The 7,374-nt window shown below is 27.6% G+C and overlaps 1 protein-coding gene across 2 annotated transcripts in view; it reads right to left on the reverse strand.

Moving 5' to 3' along the window:
* Positions 1–4,342, reverse strand: part of LOC115219468 (solute carrier family 2, facilitated glucose transporter member 1) — a 90,466-nt gene extending 86,124 nt beyond the window's left edge. For both annotated transcript variants that reach the window (XM_036508874.1, XM_029789637.2), the window contains exon 1: positions 3,850–4,342. The gene's annotated coding sequence lies outside the window, so the exon portion shown is untranslated. The remainder of the gene's footprint in view (positions 1–3,849) is intronic.
* Between the last annotated feature and the right edge of the window lie 3,032 nt (positions 4,343–7,374).

The following is a 7,374-nucleotide window of genomic DNA, read 5'->3' on the forward strand; positions in this document are numbered from 1 at the left end:
TATAATGTATATGTGTATATATATATAATGTATATGTGTATATATATATAATTTATATGTGTATATATAATTTATATGTGTATATATTATAATTTATATGTGTATATATATATAATTATATGTGTATATATATATTATATAATATATATATAAGTTATATGTGTATATATATTAATTTATATGTGTATATATATATAATTTTATATTGTGTATATAATAATTTATATGTGTATATATATATAATTTATATATTATATATATAATTTATATATATATATAATTTATATATATATATATAATAATTTATATATATATATATATAATTTATATATATATATATTTATATATATATATATATATATAATTTATATATATATATATATATAATATTATATATATATATTATATAATTATATATATATTTAGAATTTATATATATATATAATTTATATATATATATAATTTATAATATCTATATATATTTATATATATATATATATATATTTATATATATATAATATATATATTTATATATATATATATAATTTATATATATTCATAATTATATATATATAATATAATTTATATATATATATATAATTTATATTATATATATATATATATAATTTATATATATATATAACTAAATATAATTTATATATATATATATTATATTTATATATATATATAATTTATATATATATATATATAATTTATATATATATATATATTATATATTATATATTTATATATATATATAATTTATATATATATAATTTATATATATATAATTTATATATATATCATGATACTTTATATATATATATATATAATTTATATATATATATAATTTATATATAATACTTTATATATATATATATGTTATATGTATGTATATATAATTTATTATGTATATATTATAATTTACATGTATATATATATATATTTACATGTATATATATATAATTTACATGTATATATATAATAATTACATGTATATATATATAATTTACATTATATCATATATATAATTTACATGTATATATATATATAATTTACATGTATATATATATAATTTACATGTATATATATATATAATTTACATGTATATATATATATAATTTACATGTATATATATATATAATTTACATGTATATATATATATAATTTACATGTATATATATATATAATATACATGTATATATATATATAATATACATGTATATATAATATATATAATATACATGTATATATATATATAATATACATGTATATAATATATATAATATATATGTGTATGTATATATATAATATATATGTGTATGGATAATATATAATATACATGTATATATATATATAATATACATGTATATATATATATAATATATATGTGTATGTAATATATAATATATATGTGTATGTATATATATAATATATATGTGTATGTATATATATAATATATATGTGTATGTGTATATATATATATTATATATAATTTATATGTGTATGTATATATCTATATATATATATATATAATTTATATGTGTATGTATATATATATATATATATATATATATATTAATTTATATGTGTATGTATATATATATATATATGTGTATGTATATATATAATATATATGTGTATGTGTATATATAATATGTATGTGTATATATATATATATATAATTTATATGTGTATGTATAATATATATAGATAATATATATATATATTTATATGTGTATGTATTTATATATATATATATATATATATATATAATTTATATGTGTATGTATATATATATATATATATATATATAATTTATATGTGTATGTATATATATATAATTTATATGTGTATGTATATATATATATATATATATATATAATTTATATGTGTATGTATATATATATATATATCTATAAAATTTATATGTGTATGTATAATATATATATAATATAATTTATATGTGTATGTATATATATATAATATAATATATATATATATATATAATAATTTATGTGTATGTATATATATATATATATATATATATTATATAATTTATATTGTATGTATATATATATATATATAATATATATATATATATATAATTTATATGTGTATGTATATATATATATATATATATATATATATATATATATATAATTTATATGTGTATGTATATATATATATATAATATAATATATAATTTATATGTGTATGTATAATATAATATATATATATATATAATTTATATGTGTATGTATATATATATATATTATATATATATATATATATGGTGAGGAATCCTACAATAGGGAGTGGTAACAACTAGGGTAGGGTAGCTGACTGCTTACCGTGATCATTTGTCTTTTGGTTTCTGTAGCTTTGCTCTCTTTTACAAACCTAGTGAACATTCATATATTTCCAATTCCAAAGAAAATTGAACAATAGATATAAGACACAAGTTAAAAAAGATTCCCAACAATTCAACTTCTCTGGTTGACTTTAAGACACCCCCACCCCCCTAATAGGGGCCTTAACTCCCACATTTTAGAGCTCCATGTGCTCCATTTTTCAGGAGTAAAAACCTTTGAATAGGTTTTATAAGATTTGTATTTTGGAATCTGGGCATAAAGATGAGTGGTATGGGATAAATGTCGTGATTAGAATTGTTTTGTAAGGTGTGTAAAGAGGGAAAGAACCCTCATTAAAATTCTTAATCTCCAATTTTGATGAAATTTGAATCATAGGTATTCCAGTTCATTAGAGAAAGTATCAAAGAAAAGTCTAATTCTTCAATTCCATGTGACACGGGCAACGCCGGGTATCTCTGGCTAGCTTTATATAAAACTATGTTGGAATACATTTTACCAAGGATCTATAAGTAAATTCGAGAAAACCTTGCTGAAAATCTCATCACATGCAAGAATTTCCCTGAATAGGTCGGATGGTGAAAAGCGTCATAAATCAACAAGTTGTAAAGTGAAAATATTTGATACAACACCACACATTATATGACAGGATGTTACATAGAGTTGAACACGTTGGTTTAGTACAATATCAAACCCGAGAGGATGAGATACGAAGTTAACTACAATTTAATTTCGAACTAGGAAAAGCAAAGTCGTAAATGAATGGGTATGTTTTAACTAAATCAATAGTACTACGTTACTAGAAACTTGTTGAATGAAGGACAAAAAAACAAAACATATGGACAACCGAAGAGTGATGGACTTGAACCCAGAACGTAACAAACTAATGAGCTTAAATAATTCTTGTAAAGGCAATTTAACCAGAAGGCACTGTGGTAAATTAAATTTTCTTCTGACTGGTGTAGAAAATTTGAGTATTACATGATTAATTAATTGATTGGAGATAGATAAATAGAAAGAGGTAATACTGTACAAGAGACGCGGAGAATATCTAATTCGCTCACAACTAATTTCTACAAGAATAATTCTTTTTCTTTTTTCAAAATTATTACCACCCTCTAACAACTCTTTAAAAACAAAGTTTGCAAAATCGTAATCACTGATGTTTCTAGATAATTTGTTGAAAATTTTAAAAAATTAAAACCGAAAAATTTACGTAATGGAAAGGAGTTGAAATAATGAAAATGTTATAGTTTGATTTTTTTTTCTTTTCTTTGAAGAATTACTCTTAAATATTTGAAATATAAATCTGAAAGAAAAAATATTTCTTATGTTTTTTCTTCATTTTTCAAAATTCTAATATCCGATATTTGAAATTGTGATTTTAAACAAACGAGATGATTTCCGACTCTATTCTGCAGGATTACCATGTATATAGCTACAGAAAGAGAAAGAGAGGTAAACGTTGTCAACTCACCGTTTAGTTCTTTGAAGTTAAACAATTCCAGAAAGTTATGTAAGTTCTCTGTGTGCGTGTGGTATTACTTGTCTATATCTAAGCGTATGAAATGGTGTTTATATATATATATTGAGAGAAAGCGGCAGAGAATGATGAAAGGGTATCTGTCAAATCGCAAAGGCAGACAAAAAAGCAAAGTTGCGAGTGCAGGCTTAGTTGGTGTTGACTCCTAATGGTACTGTAAATGTTGTTGTTGTTCTGATGGTGTTAATGGTTGTTAGTGACAGAGTGGTGTGTTTTTATTCGTAATTAAAGCCGGTAGCGTTGGTAGTAGTAGTTGGTAACATTTCTTCTCTTATTGGTTGTGGTGGTAGTGTTTGTTATTTTTATGGCCAATGGTGGTGCTGTTGTTAGAATTTCGTAACAGTGATATAGTTTCTACTGCTGGTCGTGTTGTTGTTCTTACACATCAAATTGTTGTGGCTGTTGTTGTTGTTGTCAACAGCTGATTACCTATTATGGTAATCTGTAATTTTACCATTATTTTTTCCTTTCTTTTACATATTGTTATACATATTTTTTGCTGTTATTTCCCTTTTTTACGTTATTGTTATATTTTATTATATTGTCCTTAACACAAACACGTGGCTTTCTCAATATTTGGAGGTGGATGGGGTGACTATTATAAAGCATAACAGTTGCGGTAAGAGTACTAATAGTAGTGGTAGTTGCGGTGACAATAACAGTGTGTGTTGGTGATAGTGGTGGTGGTTGTGGTGACAGAACCAGTATGTAATGTTGATGGGTGGTTGTGGCTGCGGTGACAACACTGCTGGTGGTTCTGGTGACAGCTGTAGTATATTGGCGGTTGCTGTGACAGATCCAATACGTAATGTGGACGTTAGTGGTTCTGCTGGTGGTTGTAGTAACAATCCTTATCGCTGGTTGTGGTGATGGTTTTAGTATGGTATATTGGTGCTTGCAGTGACAATTATTATAGATGTGTATTGTCAAGGCGATGTAGCAACGATGTCAATGGGATGGTGTTGTGGAGGTGATGGTTATGGTCACAGGCAACATATAGGAAGAGGTGGAAGTTGTTTGTGGTTGTTGTTTAAGCTCCCAGGTTAGACTCGTCAAGCAGAGACCAAAGACATTCTAACTGCGAACATCATCTTAGTTATAGTATATATCAGACATAAATTTATTTCTTCTATAGGCACAAGGCCTGAAATTTTGTGGGGAGGGTCTAATCAATGTAATGACCCCCCCCCCCAGTCCTCAACTCATACTTATTTTATCACACCGGAAAGGAAGAAAGCCAAAGTCGACCACGACGGTATTTGAACCCAGAACATAAAGAGTCCGGAAAAAAAAAATACCGCTGGCATTTTGTCCGACGTGGTAACAATCCTGCCAGCTGGGGGATATAGTTTGCGGGATATTTATTTGACAGCTATTTCTAGCAAGTTGAGAAACCACGTTGAAGTTCTCTGACTGCTCTCAGATATGCTCTTAGCAGTTTTTATGTGGGACAGTCTTGCATTTGTAACATAGTAGAGTTTTAAAAACTCAATTAACCGATGTTATCCATGCAATTAGTTGACAAAACTCCCACAAAGGATATTTAAAATCTAACTCCAATATGATCACTTGATCGAAATTGTTGGACAACATAGACAGCGCAGACTGAAGTGGATCTGATCTTTATTGCTAACAGCTGAAGGCAGTGTTGGTTTCAGGATCAGATCCACTCTTAGATTGCATTTTCTATATTTTCCAACAGGTCAGTGAAATTAGTCTATTGGAGTTATCTCCCTTGTTAGTTTGTTTTTTTTTACGATTTTTTACAGAGGAAGTTTTTGACTACTTATAGCACGGATAATCTCAGTTAATCAAAATGTTCAGTTCACTATGTTACATATGAAAGACTACCGTATTTGTATTTTGTATGCAGAACTCTTCTCTCCGCTAGTTTTTCCCGCGACTATATTGGTATTTCTCTTACACTCACTTATTCAACCCACTTCTTTTTACTCTTTTTTTTTCTCTTTTTTACTTGTTTCAGTCATTTGACTGCGGCCATGCTGGAGCACCGCCTTTAGTCGAGCAAATCGACCCCGGGACTTATTCTTTGTAAGCCCAGTACTTATTCTATCGGTCTCTTTTGCCGAACCGCTAAGTTACGGGGACGTAAACACACCAGCATCGGTTGTCAAGCAATGCTAGGGGAACAAACACAGACACACAAACATATTCACACACACTTATATATATATACATATATACGACAGGCTTCTTTCAGTTTCCGTCTACCAAATCCACTCACAAGGCATTGGTCGGCCCGGGGCTATAGCAGAAGACACTTGCCCAAGATGCCACGCAGTGGGACTGAACCCGGAACCATGTGGTTGGTTAGCAAGCTACTTACCAAACAGCCACTCCTGCGCCTATATAATTAATTTTTGCATCTCTCTAACTTTCTAGTATTTCGTCTTTCACTCTTACCTTTTCTACATAATCTCTCTCTTTTAAGATAGGGGGACAATTTATTTCTCATTCATCCTCTCTTACTCTGACTCTTTAACTTTTCCTCCCTCGAATCATATCTTTCTCTCTATTCATACCCTTTGGTTACTCATTTCTGTTACCCTAACTCACATTTTTCCCCGCTCAGTCTCTCAGCTTCCTCTGTTTTTTTCTCTCTCTTCTGCCCTCCCCTGAGAAAAAAACCTCAGTTGACGTCTCCATCAATTTCTCTCTTACTTTCTCTTTCTACGTATACTTCAGTCCAAAAGAAAAAGAACACTCTTTTTCTCTATTTGTATCTCTTACTCTTTTCTTCCTCGATGTATACTTTAGTCCGTCCCAACATGAAAAGAATATTCTCTCTCTCTCTTTACTTTTCTCTTTCTATTTCCGTCTCTCCCAACCAACTCGGCTTCTTTTCCCTCATTCTCACTTTCCCCCTCTGACATTTCAGTTATACTTTCTAATCCATTATGCCGTACACTACCGCTGTTAGTACTGCACCTCTCTCAATCCTCTTGTATTTATGCAAATTAGGACCAATTTCCTCTATTATTTGAAAATTTCAGATCTTCGGGATTCTTTTGCTAGGAAGGGCAACTGTGTGTCTGTGTATAAGTATATACATAAATGCGTGTGTCTGTGTGTATAAGTATATGCATAAATGCGTGTGTGCCTGTGTGTACAAACATAAATATATGCATAAATGTGTGTGTATCTATATGAGTGTGTTCAGACAATTATGCTTGCTTGTGTGTGCGCGCGCGTAAATGTGTATTTGTATCAGTGCATGCTTTTTCCAAGAGTGTAAGTTTGTGTTTGTGAAAGTACATATGTGTGTGTGGATATATAACAGTGCGAGTGAATGTGTGTTTATACAGTCACGAACGAATATTTAGGACATTCGCTCACAATAAAGGGGTTTCAAATTTGATCACTCAGACTCTGGTTGACCAAGCTCTCGAGGCAAAAGTAAAGAATACGTGACGGAGGTAAAGAATACGTACACCACCT

The sequence above is a fragment of the Octopus sinensis genome, linkage group LG14 (genome assembly GCF_006345805.1).
Source record: "Octopus sinensis linkage group LG14, ASM634580v1, whole genome shotgun sequence".
NCBI classification, from domain to species: Eukaryota; Metazoa; Mollusca; class Cephalopoda; order Octopoda; family Octopodidae; genus Octopus; species Octopus sinensis.